The 20,750-nt window shown below is 36.4% G+C and overlaps 1 long non-coding RNA gene across 25 annotated transcripts in view; it reads left to right on the top strand.

The window, feature by feature from the left end:
• The window catches only part of LOC109448670 (uncharacterized), a 136,643-nt gene that overhangs the window by 21,894 nt on the left and 93,999 nt on the right, over window positions 1–20,750 (top strand). For 20 of the 25 annotated variants that reach the window (XR_012495036.1, XR_012495043.1, XR_012495039.1 and 17 more), the window contains 2 exons: window positions 772–820; window positions 4,431–7,585. This is a non-coding gene — a long non-coding RNA (uncharacterized LOC109448670). Of the gene's footprint in view, window positions 1–771; window positions 821–4,430; window positions 7,586–20,750 lie in introns of those variants that run through there. The other 5 variants (XR_012495026.1, XR_012495028.1, XR_012495025.1 and 2 more) reach the window with 2 other exon arrangements.

Below are 20,750 nucleotides of genomic sequence, written 5' to 3' on the forward strand. Positions count from 1 at the left end.
AAAACCAATAGCCCCACCCTGCCACTCCAAAATAACAATAAGCATTAAAAAATCATAAAAGAAAAGCAACCTATTTTCAGGAGTGTAAGACTTCTTGAATATACAGTCATGGGGGATGGGGCAAAGGAATAAAAAATCCACCACTTTACAGCAATCAGGTTTTACATTATTCATTGATTTACTGGAGGAAATAGCCAATCAGGAGACACAGATATGAATGCACATCTCACCGTGCTGTGGCCTTACAGTAAACTATTTGCATCTTTCTAATGGATTAGATATTTATCCAGGGATTCCCATTGTTTGAAGGGCCTGGAAATTCAGTCCCTCAAACATTTAGAAAATACAACTTGTTCCAGTCTTAAAATTCTTACATGGAATAACTCTCCCTCCTCTTTTGTATGGCAGGTTACAATGTTCAAATCCGTAATATTTCTCGAGTCCCTCTTCCTTCCAAGCTAAAAATAAAAGAAGAAAGAAAAAAATTAATTTCCAAACCCCTCCAGATTCTGCATATTTTGCATTCCCATTATCTTTCGTGTCTCCATTTAAATGCAAATTAGCATATTTAACCCTGTAGGTACTGAAGCCCAGGGTACATTGTACTAGGTTTTCTGGAATCTCTTGGCATTTAAAAAAATCATTGTAATTGCAATACTTTAAATGAAGCCAAATCTAGACCTGAATATATATATGTGTGTGTATATATATATATATATATATATATATATATATATATAGTAATCATTTGTTTTCTTGACTGTTTTTCAGATGAGTCTACAAAGAAGCAAAAATGAATAGACAATCCAACCAACCAAAGGTAATTTTAAAATTTATGTTTGATAAAATCAAAGTGATGCACAAAATCAAAATAGAATATTATTTACTGGGTGGCAGGACTGTAGTGTATTTATTGCATATCTTCCAGTTCATGCAATAGATAAAATTACAGAAAAATCTAAGTTTCCATATGTGCAGTTTTTTCCCATAGGTAGCCTTTATAATTATATATTGCAGATAATGTAAACATAACCTGTAACTGCCTATAAAAAAGAATTTGGAACACAGAAGAAACAATAAGAGACTTTTATTAGAAAGTAAGCCAGTCAAGTACCTTGCCTGAACTATACAGATTGCCCTAAATTAAATGGCTTTTTGTAGAAAATGGTAGTCTTGACTGTATTAGTGGACTGTAGTTTACATGCATGACAATCATACACACACAATATTAAAAACAATTTTGGTGATAGACCAATTTTTTACATACTCTGCAGTAGTGTTAATAGGATTCAGAGAGGTGTTCTAAATATTAGTGGCAAATCTGATGTATTTGCATTTATAGAATAGCATGATTCTGATCCAAATATGTGGAACATCATAACTTTTCACTTTTAACTTAAGCACAGATTGTTTATTCCTAAGAAAACCAGTATGTTTCAATTCATGTTTCAGCCATCTGGAGACCTATAAAAAGATTAGAAAACAAGCATGACCATCACGTCCTAACCTATTGGCCATTAATGGGAATTTATTAGAGAATGAATAGGCAAACCATTTGAATTCAGTATATCCTTCAATATGCAGATTTCAAAAAGGGTATTCTGTAGCTCACTTAAATAGCTTTTTGAAAAACAAAAGTATCTGGAATAAAAACATGTAGGTGTTAATAGTTTCTCCTAACAATGTATGGCACACATTGCTAGGAATCATTAGAGCACAATTATTTCAACTTGTCTCACATCATAGATAATAATACAGTCCTTGAAATGTATATGATAAACCATAATATGAACCTTGGCAATATTCAAAATAATCAAGTGCTCAGTGTTAAACCTTGCTATATATCTTTTATTTCTTCGTATCTTGGAAGATGATGGAGAAGCAAAATATTTAATTGGCTATATGGTTAATGAACAAACTGCCCATAATCATTATGTTAACTATTTTCACTGTTGGGAGCTCTCATAATGAATCTACAGTATATGTGACAGGCATGGGGGCCAGTCCTGGAGTCAGTTGATATGACTATGTGGCATTGCCTTCGAATATGCTATTTTAAAACAGTATCTTCTGTAGCTTCTAATTGTAGAAGCATCTCAAATTTTCAATGTCTTGGCTTTCCTGATAATTACTTGGGCTCTAAAATGCATTTAATTGATAAATGGGGAAATGTAGCCACATTAATTTGCAAATCCACACAAATATGGGGGTGATACACAGATATACATGCATCACATATCTCTACTTTCACCACTCCCCACCCAGACATATATAAAGCAAAAAGATATGCTAAAAATATCTGGCATTTCTTGGGGTTTTGACTTAAGCAATTGAATTGATCTGATCATATGCTTGCTTTATGTAGTACATGCCAATTCACTAATGATTCTGCTTCTAGGTCTTCGAAAGCAAGGCCAAAATACACTGTTTTCCAAGGCAGCAAAGCTCATTAGGGTTTTACATAATGTCAAAACTGGCATGTTCTTCAGTGATATGTTCAATTCTTATCCAGTAGTAATTTATGTTGTGGCCTCATAGTTCAAGAAGGAACAGTAACTCTATAGGAGTATGTTTCTCTGAATTAATTTGTAGTTTGTATATATATATGTATATATACATATATACATACATATATACATGTAGTTTGTATACATATACACATATATATGTGTGTATATATACATATATATACATATATACATATATGTATCTCCCAATATAGCCTTTTCTGATCACAGTTCTGTACCTAAATGTGATAAGAAAAATAGATGAGTGATTTCCATAGCACAGTGTTTTCTCAATAATGAGGACAAGAATGGTTACCAAAAAAGTAAATTAATAAAAAATCTAGGGAAAAGTTGGCATCCGTGTTATTAAATCGTATATTTAATTGGTGTAATATTGTTGTTTGTACTCTTGATTGGGGGCTTTTCTTAGCAATTCTAGTTTTCTTTACTTCTCAGTCCTTTCAGTAGGATTTTCATATGTGCTCTGTATGTAATCTAGTAAGCATATTCACACTCATGTCTTAAATGAATAAATTACTGAATCTATGAAAGAGTGTATATTAATTCTGAAAGTGTTTTAGTCATTGGGGAAAATAGTTTACGAATAGAAATGAGGGTATTGTGATAAACTAGGGATGTGTGAAATGAATATGAAGATTTATGACATTCTCTTGTAGCATATATTTTAAAAATAGTAACATCACCAAACATAACTCATAATTTTGGAAAACAGTCCATAAAGTTCACCCATGGTGAATATGCATCTTATGTGGACTATACCTTAGATGTTATGTTGAGGGGCATCTGAGTATTAGAATGGTACATATTATAGATGAGTTAGGCATAGATTACTCAGTAAGAAGGAAAGAGAAGAAGAGCTCTTTAAGTGATCATAGTCACACTTTGAAAAGTCCTAAGAAAAGGAATGAGGCTAACTAATTAAACAATATTCCCCTCTAAATAGAAGAAGGGTGGGTATGGGGAAGGGGGGGGTGGGGGTAGAGTTATGCTATTAACATCCAGGTGTTTTACCTGTCTTTTCCATGTGATAGCAATACGATTTTCATAATTTCATAAGAAAAACTCATATATTTTGACCTTCTGTATGAAAATTGATGTGTGAAACTATAGACAAAGGTGCAGCATTTTTATTACAGCAGAGTTGTGTACAACATTAGAAACTGTTGCAGCAGTGTTTACCTGTGCTTCATTCTATGGCACACCCCCTGTTGAGAGAGTCATTTTTAAAAAACCAGGATGAAGTCGGCTTGCTTAGGACATTCATTTTGAACTTACAGAACAAAATACGCTGCCCTATCGCCATGGTACACAGATAGAAAACATGTCTGAGCTGTGAAGCCATTAAAAACACACCACCAGAGCAAATTGTCAATGTAATCACACATCGACTCACTGCGTAATACAGAGCTGATTCCAGCCCCAGAAAGCAAGGCCCTGCTTTAAGCAACAGCAAAGTGCCTTTCATCTGCCTGCCCATGCAATCTGCCAGAAGAGAAATTCAGGCAAAGACGTTCCCCAGATCTGAAATGCTTTTATCTGTCCTTAGAGAGAGATTTCTTCCAGTCTTTGGATATTAGAGCGATCTACACTAGCACCAAGGAGGTAAAAGGCCGCGGGTTGCTTTTCCAGGAGCAGTCCGTAGTGCTAGCGGAAGAGATGTTGATTGAGAAAATAGGGCTTGTTGCAATGCTGCGGCTGCCGCTGCCGCTGCCGCTGCCCGGGCTGCAGGCTTGGGGCAGTTGGCTGATCACTGATGCATATCAATAACCATGTACTTGAGATTTCTCATGACATCATCATTACCTTGGTCTCCTGCGGTCTCGAACCTTTGACCTTGCCGGGCTGGTCCGCAATTTGGCAGTGAAAGCCCCTCCAATGATGGCCCTTTTCTCCTTCTTTCAGACCGGGGGCAGCAGCATGCCAGCAAGACGGCTTCTTCTCCTCCCCAGCCTAGAAGCCCTGTGAAAATCGAGGATCTTCCCCCCAAAACACACACACACAAGATAATGTGCAATCAAGCTGCCACCGCTTGGTAAAAAGCTCATGGTGCCTAACCCAAAAGGATCAGGAGCAGATCCCTGAATCAGCTGTCACTTCTATAGCATGGGATGTTTTGTTTTGTTTTGTTTTTTCCGTCCTCCTTAACCTGCGCTGGAAATTGCCTTTGGCTTTTTTATACATCTCTATAGAGGGAGGCTAAAGAGTCTTGCGTGAGAAAGAAGCAATTTACAATGCAAATAGAGGCCTCTGAAGGGACGGATGCTGCTACTGGGTCGTAACCGCTTGCTGCACCTTAATAGCTGGTTTTATTTTCTGATATTAATAGATGAATTGTTTGCTAACGCTGCCGGAGATTACTTGCTGGAAGGAAAAGAAAAGTTCGGAATAAACTTTGAAAGCCACAGATCTCGTTTGGATGTTTTAGCCGCACACAAGCAGAAACCAGGTCATATTTACATACAAGGAGGAATCTTAAACGCGGCCAAGTGTCCGAGAGGACTACCCTTCGGGACTGCCAGAAACTTCGGCATCTGGACTCTGGCCAGAGGAAGACAGAGGCGTGTGAGGGAAGCGAGTTGTTATCTTTGGTTATCTAGCTGTATGAGTGTATTGGTCTTCATAAAGCTAGATAACCGAAAGTAAAAACTCCTTCAAGATCGCCGGGGAGCGTGTGAAAATGAAAGACTACAACCAAGAGACAGTAAAAACCAGAAAGGTCAGGAATACTTATTGAATCTAACTTTGTTTTTGTTTTTGTTTTCCTTGTGATTAAAGATGGGATTAGAAGAAATTAAGTGACGTACATATACCAAAATATAAAGGTGCCAGATTCCTCGAGAGTGGTTGTTAAAGCTGCAAAGGAGGATTGTGTAGTGCTAATGAGTAAAGAGGCATGTGCAGTTTGTCCTACATACTTTAAGACAAAAGTTTAAATATGAGGAGGATTTTTTTTTTTTTTTTTTTTTTAGAAAGCTGTTGTAGAGATGACTGGTACCTAGTTTTAAAAAAATGATTCCATAATATGTAGACTCAGGGTGTTCTGAGGCTCTTCCCTGAAAAAATATTAAGATTATGCTTGGAAACCACATGTATTTGGGGGTGTATGTCAAATGATATGAAATTAGACTCTCAGAAAAGTTTATATTGGAAGGTTAATAATTTGTATCTACTGAGGACATAGAGCTAGGAGGGAAAATGCAAAAAAAAAAAAAAAAAAAAAAAAAAGCAAAGGCTGATTTTTATTCTTCTATTCAAAATACAAGGACAGATGCTTCTCTGTTCCAAGAGGGTTTCCTTGAGGAAGCTACTGAAGCAGAAAGACATGATGGAGACGAGATCGCCTCCCCTCTTGTCAAAGTGTTAAAAAAATGTTCTGTCTTACTCTGCGCCTAGCATTGGAAATGAAAGTGACATTTACGCCACAACCCACGTGTGCGCCTCCTCTCTTTTTGTTTAAGGATGATCAGGTCTATCCAGGAAACAGCTCTGGCATCCCAAACTGAAATAATTAGGACGTATATAGACCTGACAAAAATGGGAAGGGGGTGGGGAATCTGAGGGTCTGTCTTGCCTAATTGATTCCGCTAAACGGAATGCAGGAGATGTGAACGGCAGGACGCTCCGATTCCCACGCTCGGGGGCAAGTGGTAAAGCGGCCCGGCAGCCTATGACAGACAGCCCTGTTGGGGGGTGAGGGTATGAAAAAAACATCAAGTGCACACACCATACTCATCTCCATCGCTTAAGAAAGTAGAGGCATTTCCCACCCACAGCCATCTGCAGCTTCCCAAATAGCAGCACCAACTGGTCTGTAGCTGCTGCATACTGTCTGTTTCTGTTAATTTTATAACCTCTGTTTAATCTGGCCATAATTAAGTTTGGGTCCCTTCTCTGACTGAGATTTTCAATATTTAAGGAAAGCTAGTAGAAAGCAGTTCCAAGATTCCCATTTACTGCCTGCACCTCAAGTCAAATTCTCAGTACATACTTTTGGCCTTGTGACCACCTTTTGGCTTTTGTTTTGGGTGAGTTATATTTAAAAATTCATATCTCTATATAACAGACATTATCATCACCTCATCAGCCTGTTTACCTCTTAACATACCTAGGAACTTGCCCTAATTTTTCTAGTAGACACACTGGCAGTAAAACTATAAAACCGTCAACCTATGGAAAGTTGATTACAATAACAGTACGGTAAAAGGTTGTTTTGGTATAGTCCCGGCTAGAGGTGTTCTAAACAGCCATTTTTATTTAATCTAAAAGTGACTATGCTTAACAGAAACTCTGGCTCTTTGAAGGTCCCCACAGTAATCTTTTCATAAAAGTCCTCACAGTTTCCCAGTGTCACTAAGAAAACATTTGCATAGGTACTTAAACATAAATACAAGCATTGCAATAAGAAAAATGCCCAAAATGGCCTGTTACCTTCCATGTGGCCTAGATTACTGAAAATCCCAAATATACATTTTTTTTCTTCAAAAGCAGTACACGTTTCCAACTCCTTTTATGACTTCAAACTGGAGAAGCCTATAAAACCATTGATGGTTTCAGTTAGAAACTCTGAGAGACTTTATTAAAGTAAATTCTCAATTTGGCTGCTGAACACGTGCCAAAGTTTTACTACTGTAGTGACCGTTGAGAAGACCCTTGTTTATTTACATTTGAAGCACTGTTTGTGCAAACAACCTTTTATTGTTAAGTGCCTGTATTCCTTTCATTTACTTCATGTCCAGGGGTGCTATTTACCTAGACCCATTGTCTACTACAATTAACATTTACATTACAAAGTGTGTGGTTTTCTTTCTCAAGGAGGTTCAATTAAGGCAATAAGATGTTTGCTGGGGAAACCTATTGTTTACTGAAAGCACTCAATGGAGTCAAATTACTGAAGCTTTTGCCTACATCTCGGTCTTTTATGTAAATATGTTAAAAATAGCATCTAAGGAAAATAAACAATATTATAATTATGTGTTTGCCATTGTCATATCAAACTTGCTTTGTATCATACTAATGTTACATGACGTATTGATCAATAAAAATACATTTCAATGTTATTATTTTCATTTTATTTTTTGCTGTTCCACTGCTCTTGCTGCAACATGTCCCAATTTTTTTTCTATTGCGCATCAAACTTTTGACATTTTGTTTTATTTGTGTGTGTTTAAGAGAGAGACTGTATCTGAGCATGGGTCTGAAGGGTGTCTGAGGTAATCTCTACAATGACCTTATAATAAGGTGATATTTCTTTGAAATCTGAAATATTCCAAAGGCATGTACATTTAAGTCAAAAGAAGTGTAAATATCAGTTAAGTAGTTCTTTGAAAGCTAGTTTTAACATTGGCAGAAACCGGATCAAGTTTATTTAGCATACCACTGCATTGTAAAACAGTTGGAGTGAAGTTGCAGGTTGCGTGAGTATGCATGTTAACTAGTGGGAACCAAGCACAGTCTTTGTGAAAGGGGAGCAGCAGATTGCTTGTGCAAGGCCAATGTTAAAAAGGCAGCTGAATTTAACACCATCTGGAAGAAAAGATCCCTTCACGACTTTCTCACACCGTCAGACAAAACTAGTGTCTCTTGTTCAGAGCCCTTGTCTATGCAACCATACAATACTGAGTCATTATACTTTTGCTGAGAGAAAATTTGAGAACACAATATGGGTAACCAGTGAATGACCAAGTTTCATTGTGCCCGCTTAAGTCGATTGAAATCTACGTCTAGAGCTATGAATGGTAGTATTGTTTTCCTCACCAGGGCTGTACTAAATGTCAGCACAGTGTAAAGAAAAACTTGAAGTCTGCAAATAACTTACCAGATCTCAATTATAATATTTTCCCACACTAGAACTAATATCATTGCGAAGGGCTACATTGCAGAAAATACAAAAAGAAGCAAAAAGAAATAGAGTTTATTTAGAAGTTATTTTATCCAAACATTTTAATTTCCTGATGGGAACTTCAATTCAGGCTACAGGTTGGGTTGAAGAGTGGAATTCATTACTGGCAAGTTCAAGTTACAAAAATGCTTCTTGTCCAATTAAAATAGAATAGAACAAACACCTACTCCCACCTGAAACTCTTCCTTCTTAAGTATAAAGAGACTCTACTTGAGTTGTATTACTTTAGTGCTCCTTAGAATTATTGAATCTAGCTTAATTTTTTAATATGAATCTATTCAATTACTGAATACGAATCTAGCTTAATTTTTGCTTTAAATTTTGGCAGACACTGCTCTTTCAAAGTTTGCTACTATGATTGACATTGCGAAGAATATCGTAGATGTACATTTCTAAAAATATACAAGGTTCTGGCACCTTGCTAGGTGGATTCTGCTGCCCTCACAAATACACCTCCCTTTATATTACACTCCTCCCCATTTTCTAACTTTTCTTTTCTCATTATGTGTGTGAATCGGTTGTTATGCTTAGGTTTAACATTCACACAATCTATTTGACTATAAACAGTCAGAAAAAGGAAACAAAACAGTTCAAAAAGTAAAAGGAGTTGGTTGTATGTTTTATTAGGATGTCTATTTTAAATATAATTGACTTTGCAATTTTGTTATTGTGTCACCAAGTGTCGCATAGTTCTTAATATGTAAGTGCAAAACAATGAGTAATTGCTGTTTTGCTGAATAATACATCTGAGTTGCCAACGTCAAAGGTATTATTTTGTGTATTTCTAAACAGGAACGTTAACTGCAGGTTTTGACATCTAGAATCTTTTCATGAAATACTTAGAAATAGGCCGATAAAATGACACCTGTAAAAGTAAATATAAAGATATAACCAACTTATTTTCCTTGTCCTACTTTATACAAGAAAATTAACAATGAAAAGTCACTCAATAATGGAATTATAAAGGATTTAAGAAAAATACAGTCATACAGAAAAATCCAAAATAACAAAAATGGAAATTGAATACAGGTAAATAAGATATGCAGGAAAACCTCTGCAGTATCCTTGCAGGTTGTGAATGGACATACTCACAGTATCAGGCCCCTAGTGAAGTTACCATTAATGTGCACAGTAATGAGATAAATGCATTATTTACATTCAAAATGAAGTCTTTTCCCAAAGTGGCTTTCAAGTCTTTTTAAACACTAAATTTCTACTATTGGTGATCTGTGTTTATTTTTTAAATTAAAATGACTTCCTTATTTGGAAAAATAGGAAATTCTAATTTGATTATGTGTAGTTTCTGATGAAAATTAAGAAACCACTTAAATAATAAGTAATAGATAAGGATGAGTATATTTCAAGTTCGCAAATGTTCTTCCTATTCATAGACTACATAAGGTATAAACAGTTCAAGACAGTTTAGCATTCTAAGGTTTTGACTTTTTTAAAATGGAAAGATGAAGCCAAAGATTTTATTTTCTAATAGGCTAGAAAATATATGAAAGAAATACAGATAGTATAACTGTCTAGTTTTTTCTATGGATCTGTATCTCTGGAAATACCACTGTAGCTTAAGAATATTGATATCCTTTTCCTGCTCTGTCTTTCTATGAATTAGCTTTCCCCTAATTAGTTAGATTAAGTAAAACACACCCTAATATGTTGCATTTGGATGGGTGTTGGGGGGGGTGTGGTGAGATGGGCAACAAGAGACAAGGTGTCCTTTAGAAGTTATTGAGTAAAAAGACAGCTATAATACTGATCAGTTGTTTTAACACTAGTACTTCGGACAGTTAAACAGGTCCTACAGCGATGGGGCATGTGAGGTAGTTCTTCAGTGTCTCCAGATTTTAATGGATGGCTTTGTTATCCTGTTTGTGTGATCATTGGTATCATAACACAACTTAACCTAGTACAGAAATCAGCAGAAACCTCCATTCCCTTCTGGGAAATGTTGGACTTAATTGTGGAATTAATTCTAAAGATGGTGAATGGAAATGAAAAGAATGTAGCTATGACTGCTGCTAAGGAATATCTGCCTGTCTTCACTCAGGGCCGCGAGTTAGTGCACGTCCTTAGAAAGGTGATGACCTCTTTGAGGTGGGAGAGTGTGGCTTTCCGTTTTGCAGCCAACTGTTAGACCACCGCAGGTAGGACTTTAAAAAGTGAAGATAGTAGACTTTATTCAGGGAAATATGGAGATCTGAGCCATATTTGTTCAAAGAGAAGCACATCCCTGTGTTTGGTGGTTTGACTGGGTTTTAGCTGAGCTCTGGCACAACGTTTTCTTGAGATCTAAAAATAGCCAGGCTTAGCAGCCGCATTGCAAGATGCTTGGCGTGGGCGGTGCAGAGGAGACAGCCGACTCCGTGACTGGCTGCAGAAGTAGCTGGGCTAGGCAGTGGCAGCGGCGAAGGCGGCCGGTCAGCGACCGGGCAGCACGACGCTTCCCTGTGACCGCCAACAGCCGGAATCCTCCAGCAGCTGTGGTGGCTCGCAGCCCTTTCCAGAAAGCGGGCGTCTGATTGGTGTTTCCCTGGAGACCGGCGGCCGGAGCTGCTGGAACTACCGGTGTTGGTGCGCCGGCGCGCGCGCTCCCGGGGCTGGCGCGCGCTCCGGACTGGCGCGCGATAGGGCGGCCGGGGGCGCGCTACGGCCCGAGTAGCAGGCTGGGAGGCCTCCCAAGTTCCCGCGAGCTCAAATACCGGCGCTGACCCTCCACCGCCCCGCGACCTCTGGGCGCGGGCGCTGCTGGACCCCGCAGCGTGGGGCCGCCAGCCTCGCTCTGCCTGGTATGCTAAGTTGCGTCCGCGAGGGCTCTTCTGTTTTTTTATTTTTTTATTTTTTTATTTCCCTGCCCTTCGACCCCTCAACAGCCATCTAGGTCCAGCCTCTCGCCAGCTCGGGACTACGGTTGCTTCTGAATCATTGAGTTGGGCTTGTGGATGAGGGTGACGTCGGAGTTCAGTCACGCCAGGACATCCCCTGGAGGCAGGCATCCTAGGGCCCCTTCCTCAGTCTAGCAGGCAACTTGTGATTAAGGGGCTTTCTTTTGCTGGCACTCAGTTTCTGTAGTTCTGCCCAGGCATCCTCTCTGAGTATGATCAATATCGTTGATAAAGATATTGTGTGTCCCCCTCCTATTTTTTTAACCCAGTGAAAAACTGCTAACTGAAAAGACCCCACCATCACCCCTCTCCCGCTTCGCGGGGAAGTTCTTGGGGGAGGAAGTTTTGTGAATCCAGAGCCGCGGTTGGTGAGCGCATTCCACTCTGGGCCCTTCGCTGAATCAGCTAACACCTCCACCCCCACTGCCCACTAGGGACTCAGGGTGCATCTTCCCCCAATCAGATTAGCTGGAAATATTAATCTTGTTGGGTGGATACAGTAGAACTTGTTCAGAGATTGCATTAAAAAGAGATCTCGGTCTTAAGCACTTACTAAAGCCAGTTAATAACATCATGCATGGACATTTAAACTTGTTGTAAGTTGCAGAGAGGATTAGTGGGAAGTCACGCTGTGCGCAGCTAATGATACCATCTTAACTCTAACCGGTCTAAATCCACCTAGCCCAGTGCAGGTCCGGATCTGCGGCCCTCGGGAAAGGCTGGGAAAGAGGAATCTTGGAGGAGCGCAAGGAATTCGGAAACAGGAGGAGACGTCTAGTGTTCCTTTTGGGTGATGGTCACTCGTTCCTGAGTAGACATGGACGTGCCACAACTCATGGGCTGTGCTTTAGTGATAGGTCTGTTGCAAACTCAGGTGAAGTTATGGGAGTCCAAAGGTGGTGGCTTTTGTAACTGTATCGATTTGCATTACAAAGGCCGTTTACTTTCAATTGTTCTTTTACAAAAGTAGTTCAGCTCAGTATTTCGCAGGTAAATATCCGAAGCACATTATTAACAACGTCCTGTCATAGGCTTGCTCACTGGTTTCAAACTGATTACTGTTTTAAGGCAGTTTGGAACTACTTTATGACAGGGTCAATTGGAAATAGTCTTAGGAAAATGCTTTGAAAATGCTGCCTTATTAAAACACTCAGCTAACAATATTCATTTCATACAGTCGCTAAATAGCAGTCTGAAGGATTTCTTGTGTTTTCTGAGTTTCTTTTAATAGTTACTGGCCCTGGGAAAACAAGCTATGAGAAGACTTTTAACTGCAACCTGGCTCTTGGAGTTAAGTTTTAAATTTGGACTTGACAAGGTTAAAATGTTTGTCTTATATCATTAATTGCTAGTGGGAGATGGGAAATAATTATAAATGTTAATCACTTTAATGACTGGTGAAAACCTGTAAATGAACCACTTCGAAAAAGGGATGTATACCAAAAATAAATAAGTACATAAACACTTCCTCTGAATCAGTCCACAAAAAATGATTTGCAGATTACTACCCAGACGTTTCTTAAATCTTTGTCTTTTGGGGAAAAAAAATCTATACATCTATAACTGTACACCCATATATAGATAGATATGAGTGAAATTTACTGGAAGAATTTCTAACAAGTATTAAGAAATATTTTCACTGAATAAATATATTAGATTATAATTAGTTTATGTATTTATCAACCCTGGTCTAATGAAAAAAAAGTTCCTATAATTTATTTGGAGGTAATGCCTTCATGAAGACAATAGATTTAATATCATTGAAATTCAGAACCCATGGACTTACTTCCTGTCAGGGCTAGAGCTCTTGTATAGTAATAATGGAAGTGTACTTAGACCTTATTTTTAATTCAGTGAGAATTATGAAGGTACCTGAAACTGTTTCATGAATTTAACTGTCTTTGAGCGAAACTCAAATAATGGATTTTAGGCCTTATTTTCAGAAAGCACATAGTTTATACATAGTAACTGCTCAATATATATGATTTTAATGTATTGAGTTATCCTTGAAATATATGATCTATACACAAAATTAACTTAGCATTGGCCGATAGGAATCTGAAGTTGAGGATATTTTACAGTCTGTGGAATAGCTTGAAAACTGTTAGGAGCTTTAAATATGAAGTTATTACCATGACTAATTCATGGCAAGTGAGTTTGCAAAGAATGGAAGAAAAATAATTTGATAGGTCTTCATCTATAGAGTTTGTAGTATATACTTCTTGAGTGATTCTAGTAGTGAAAATACCTAAATAGCAAGGAAATAGGAATTAATTGATGAATTTATATTTGCATTGTTTTATAAAGTAACTCTTAAGACAATTTGTAGGTACTTAGATTAATATAACAAATAGAAAGTTTAACTGTCCCCAAATAAAGTTACAAATTGCCCAATAACTTACATTTTTCACACTGAAGACTCATGCTTAATTATAGTCTAAAATCTGAGTTTGCAGATATGACAGGGGATTCCAGTGATTCAAACAGGACAGTACAAATACTGCATATATTTCTGCCAAATTTGTCTCAGATGGACTAACTGCTAAGGAAGAATCCATAGCATGACTGAGCTAACAGAAAATGTGTTACCTTTCCAATAGGTAATCCCTGCATTTGCATGCTGTGCTCACTGACAGGAGAGAGGACTTGAATTTTGGTCATTTTTCTGGACTTTAGCCTTAAGGTCTATATTGTCAATTCAACATATATTAAGTGAACAATATTTTTTGTTAACCAATAATTATTATTAAGACAGAATTATTTTCTTAGCCAATGGAAATAAAAAATTGGCTTTAAGTTAAACTTAACTAGCTCCACTTTAGTAGAGATTGTCTAGTTCAATTTTGATTTTTCAAATTGCGTTTTATACTATAAAGAGCCCTTCTGTATAAAATGCAGTTTGAAAAGGGAAAAATATTTATGCTTTTATCATTTTAAGTGATCAAATATTGCAGTGCTAGATGTTCGAATATCATGTGCATCAGTACATTATTAACTTAATCTAATGCTTAGAGTCATTACCACATTCGTGGGTGTCTTTCTGATATCTCTCCAGTCCACTGGATTTTGAAGTGTGATTATGTAAATTTTCTTCTGATAAATAAATGACTATAATTGTACTTGAAATACCACTCAGATTCTTAAGACCATGGCATCTAAATAATATATTATGCATTCCTTAATTATTTATCAAAACTAATTCAAAATAACTGTAGGGTAAAGAATACATTTATTTTTAAATAGTCATTCCCTTCCCCAATTTTTTTTGTATCAGGTTAAAAAATATTCCAGATGGTGAAAATATGAAGAGATGAGAAAAAGGTTGATGAGTAGAGTAAGCAGCAAGTTTATCATTCAAGGAAACATCTCTGTTTTGCCCAATAATACATACTATCATCCTGATGCAATTTTTGTGCCATGTGATCTTAATGCTAGTTCAGTAAGGGTATTTTGGTTACAGAAGAAACCATGTTTAAATGTTAAACATTAGTGTAGAATATTCCTCACCATTACTTGATAAGGAAAAAAGGGAAAGTTAGCAAACACCATTTCACTCATGGTTATTTTAAAAATTTCTCTTATAAACATAGTAGGGAAATTGTAATCGAGTTACAAAATTTGAGTAAGGGTTATGCAATCAAGTGATACTAAATTTAAAGAATGGCTTTTCTTCATTTAATTATAGCTATAGAAATTCACAGTAATTGAAATGTGCCTTTTCATTGTTTAACATTGCAAGGCTGTATTTAGAATTCTTGTTGCACTGTGCCTTTAAAGGAGGTGCGTGTTTATTTTACCTACGTAAATTCTAATTGCAGAATCCACTCTAATCACCATGTAGAAATCATCTGTAGTCTCATAAGTTCATGAGCTACATACTTTTCTTTTTTATCCTGCAGACCACACCTTATCTGGTTGCTAATGAAATACAGGAGATTGATTGCAGAAAATCTTCAAGGGAATATTTGCTGTACTACATATAGTAAGCTCCATTTGGTGCATTAGCATTTAGCCATTTTATGCAAATTTAGAGAAAATGACTCATGTATATGATTTAATATGCATCAGCGATAACTCATACCACCCTTATAAGAAAAAAGAAATTAAAAATTCATTAGAAAACTAGACTACTGTCACTACATGGTTAAAACATTATTAAAGCATATTTCAATGTTTTGCTTACACTAGTGTTCTCATCATGGTGCCACCATTTCATGACAAAGGCCGTAGAGGAGAAAACATTCAACTTAAAATGTCTGCTGGCACACATCGCTGGATTTGTGTGTCACTAAACAATGAGCGAGCATTGCCTTGAATACCAACTATTTAATTAGCACTTTTGGAAGCCATGCATAGAAAATAGCTCATTTACATGCATCTGCTTAGCGATTAGTCCCATAAAAAGCTACCATTTTTTTGTTGTTGTTAAATATAGCGAGCATTTTACCATTTGGCCATGAAAAAAATAAAAACATGTTATTATTTTCAAATTCTGAAATTCAGAGATTTAATTAATACAGGAAAAAGTCTTGATATTTCTCTTCAAGGTATATTTAAATTATTTAATTTAACTTTAAGTGTACCATAAAAGGCTGGATACAAGTAATAATTAAGAACTTCAAAGGGCAACGGAAACCCTCTAACAGTCCTTGGTTTAATTAAAGGCTATTATTAGATTGCTCTCAAATATAGTTACATTTAATGACAAGTGATGACTAGTAAAAGCTGTATTTGAAAGTTATGAGTATCTTATTATAAATACAATTGATAGACTCTAGCAGGTATTGCTATCATTCCATTTTGAAAATAAGTGACATATATTTCTTGAAAAATCAAATTAATAATATTAAAAACCTGTTAGTTTAAGATGCTTTGCTTTTCATTAATTCTCTAGTCTACACATACCTGTCATGATCATAAATTAATTGTATGCTTCTTAAAAAGCGTGTTAGCCAATTTAAATGTCTTTAAGAGGATATATTTTTATAATACAGTGGCGTATTTAGGAAGCCATGTATACAATGTGTATGGAAGCATTAACAGTAAAAGTGGGCTTCACTAGTGCATTTTGAAATACAACATTCTCTTTTGGAATGTGAATTGATATTTGATATGACAGTAATAAATTATTTTTTGAAGTTTATATTATCTACCACATTTGTGTGAATAGACAATTGGCCAGAAAAACAGGTAATTCTTAATACCTTTTAGAATATATATAAACCGTATAGAAAATAGAAATAGGACAGTTATGTAAAATTTGCTGTTTCTTATGAATAATTATACTCACTGGACTATTTTCCTTTATATGTATCTATTTATACAGGGAATTTTAACTATGGAATTTGCATAGTTAAAGTTCAGGGCAGATGAGTAAGTAGTGTGCATATATATATATATATATATATATGTTCTCAAGTGAAATTGATGAGTAAATATTTTAAAATTTTCATTTAGAACATTTATTGATTCTGTTTATTAATTATCTTTAGTAATTGGGTTATAAAGCATCTATAATGAAAATTGCCTACATTAAGCATGTAAAATTTCATTTTTATGAGTAATCTATTATTTTGAAAGTGTGATACTATTTCCTTTGTTCACTGTGGGCCAGTGAGTACCAGGGGATATTTAGATTGTGTGGATTCAATATGTAGATATGATTCTATATCTGTGTAGCTTATCTATCTATTTATCTGTCAGTCTACTTAAATAATGAAGTATATGGATGTAGTCCACTGAGTAAGGAAAATGTGCTCCCGATGTGCCTTTTATATGGCATGTTCTTCAATTTGAATTTTTTTTACTTCAATTTCTAATTTTATCCTCCTAGTAACCAGTATTATTCTTTATTTGTTTATTATGCCCACCCCTCTCACCACCTGCAGAGACACTCAGAATACAAGGTTTGTAGAGTAAGGAACTTACCTGTCTTGTTCACTGCTGAATATCCTGCACCTAGAACAGCGCTGGACACATAGTAGATACTCAATGATTATTTGTTGATGAAAGGATGAATAAATTTAAATATGACATTGATTTTTTTGAGATAGATTTTGCCATATGGATCTAAGGGATTGATTCACATTGATGGGTTGGTTTCCCCAACATGGGAGCCCTGTTGAAGCTGCCCAGCTATGTTGAGGAGTTCACCCTTCCTACACAGAGTAAAAAGAGGCAGACCATTGTTTGGTTTGGGGGTGAGTGATGACTGCAAGCAACTTCTAAGCTAGATTTTAAAGTCCATTTCTAGGAGAATTGTGTATATATTTGAGATCTTATCCTTGATGTAGGGAATAGTCGGTGGTTCATAGAACAAGGCCAAGTTAACTGGACACATGGGAACTGTATCATAGAACACGGAGTTATTAACAATGTATTCCAAACAAAAGTATTTTGCAAGTGTTCTTGATATTTTTATTATACTTTGATTAAAATATCCAATTCATAAAAGCATGCTCTTATAATTGGCCTGAAACGCTTACAATTTTAACTAATGGTAGAAAAAAAATAAATGTGAATTGGAGCCTTCCTGGAGCCTAAGCTTCTCAATTAAATCAGGACCATTTTTGAAAGCTCTATTAGTTTCCTTAGAATACAAGGGAATTATGAATAAAGATATAGTTTATGTTTCTAAACACTGCTCCTATGACTTAAAAATTAACCTGAGTGTCTAACCTACATGAGAATTTAAGTTACTGATTATATTTTTGAGCAGAAATTGGAATATCTGATTTGGTATCAACAGTGAAAATTTGTCTTTTCATATTTTTGTACAACATGGGTTGAAAGTAACAAATGTAAGATGAGAAACTCAAATCAATCAAATGTTTAATGGGGCTCTTATGTTCCCACCAATAAGATTCTAAAGTTCTTAGAAAATAACCAGCAGTAGGTTGTTGAGTTCATAAGCAACAAGCAAACACATTTACAAGACCAGTTAGTTAGACGAACGAGTCATCAAAAAGTGTAGCCCTTTCCTATTTATGTGCCATTGAGAAAGAATATTCTTGATTTGGGACTAGGGTTAAGTATTTCGTTGACTCCATTAACTCACATTATTAAGGTGCTATTTTTGTCTATGAATACATTTTTTTTTTTTTAAGGAGGGTGCAGCTCACAGTGGCCCATGTGGGAATCCAACCGGCAACCTTGGTGTTATTAGCACCACGCTCTAACCAACTGAGCTAATTGGCCACCCCTATGAATACATTTTTGGAAGCTGTAGTGGATTCTGTCTTGGTGCAAAAACAGGCACCAAATGATGCTCTGAGAGATATAATAGGCTGCCAAGTATTCTGCCTGAACATCATGACTGACTCCTGAATCTGGTAAAATCTGAATCCACACTGATATTGTCAACAGACCTTAGCATGAAGCAAAGCAGGGAATTCAGATTATATATTTTATCTGGGTCACTTTTTTATGCTTTTGGCTTTTAATTAGAAAAGAAGCCTCCTCTATATAAGTGGCCATACTATTTGCTATATTAAAAGTACATCTAAAGAAATCAATTAAGAATTTCTGGGCCAATATAAATCTATTAGCAACTAAGTATTTACTGAATACCTTATAAGAGTATAGAGTTCTAGGGACTATTTATATGTTTGAGAGTGTAGGCTTGGGAGATGTAGAGATAGGGAGCTTTGGAAGAGGACTTAGGAAAAATATAAGAAATGATGCTACCTTTAAGAAACCAAAGATCTGATTGAGGAGACTAGATTATTAACTCTAACAGTTCATGAATAATGTAAGATAATGTTGAATTGTGGGATGCTTATTAATAATAATATAGGAATATACAGTAAATATAAATCAGTGTGAATAGCCAAGGAAGAATTAGTAGAGAAAATAATATTTACAGCTTTGAATTTGAGCTTTGAAAAAGTTATAAAATTAAGACAGATAGAGGGGAGAGCATTCTGGGCCAGAAAAACAAAATGATTGATGATGACCTGGATGCATGAATGAACAGAACATGTTTTTGAGAGTAAGAATGGAGAAGAGCCTCAGATTCAGTAATGGTCATTAATATTTGTGGATAGCTGGGATAAAGCCAGATTATTTATATTCTTAAAACTTGGCCATTAGAGATAGACACGATGATGGAAATTATGGGTAGTTATGTTGAGTTTCTTCTTTGATCTATTCAACAAATATTTACTGAGCATCTACTATGTGCAAAGTACTGTGTCAAGCACTGGGAGTGAATCAAATCCAGTTCTTGCCCAACCTCATGAAATAGTATTCTAACAGGAAAGCTAGGCTTTAAATAATTATTTGCACAATTGACTATTGAATTATGATTAGTTCTGCAAAGGGGAAGTACAGGGTATCATGAGAGGGAATAACTAGTCTTGGACAGGGGGCAGTGTTAGGGAAGCTTGCTTTAAGAAAAAATGTTTGAGTTGAACTAGAGGAGATGACTGAGCAAAGGGGATGGGGGGTAGGCAGAACTTCATAGGCAGAGGAGACAACACATGTCAAGGCCTATAGGCAGGAGGAAGCCTGCCATGTTTGAGGAACTTCAAGATCAGTGTGACTATACTACAGAAATCTACAGAAAACAAGATAGGATGGTCTATGTTGAGCTCAGAGAAATAGATGGACCAGATCCTGTAGACTTTGTAGGGTTTTGGTCTTTGAACTATGTGTTATGAAAAGCCTCTGAATGATTTTAAGCAAGGGAGTGCCATGTTTGGATTTACATTTTTAAAAGATGATTCTGACTGCAATATAGATTGGAGGAAGGCAATAGTGGGGGAGGGAAACCAGTTATGAAGCTGAGGTAATAGTTGAGAGATGATGATGGTTTGGACCAGGGTGTTTGTAGTGAAAATGGAGAGAGGCAAATAGATTAGAGAGGTGTTTATGAGGCAAAATTAACCAGATAAACAAAATGAGAAAAGTTATATTTAAAGAAGTCTTCACTGTCATCAACATTCAAGTGTGCCAAATGGGCCTACTATAAAAATAGGGAAACCAGTTGGAGACTGTTGTAGTAATCTGAGAAGGTAATGGAACCTGACATTGGGAATGGAAAAGAGAAGACATATTTAGAGACATTTAAAAAGAATCATGTATGGATTTGTTTTGACTCAAAAGTTCTAAGTTGTAGTGACTTTAGTGGCTTTAGTGGCTAGAAGAAGGAAGTGGGATGGGAGGAAAAATGACCGACTCATTTTGAAAGTGTTGACTTTGCAGTGTTAGATAGCTATATAGAAAGTGCAGACATAAGCATGTGATTCGTTTGGGAGGGCATCAATGGAGATTTGTGATTGGATTAAAGTCATACGAGTATGGTATATTATGTGGAGTTTGCTAAGAAAAGAGTGTAGAGAGTGGAGAATGGCAAGCCAAGGCACCAATTTTGAAACTGGTGGAAGGAATAAGCAGGTGTCACCCATGGATTAATTTACATCTGGAAACAGT

The sequence above is a fragment of the Rhinolophus sinicus genome, linkage group LG03 (assembly GCF_036562045.2).
Source record: "Rhinolophus sinicus isolate RSC01 linkage group LG03, ASM3656204v1, whole genome shotgun sequence".
Classification (NCBI taxonomy): Eukaryota; Metazoa; Chordata; class Mammalia; order Chiroptera; family Rhinolophidae; genus Rhinolophus; species Rhinolophus sinicus.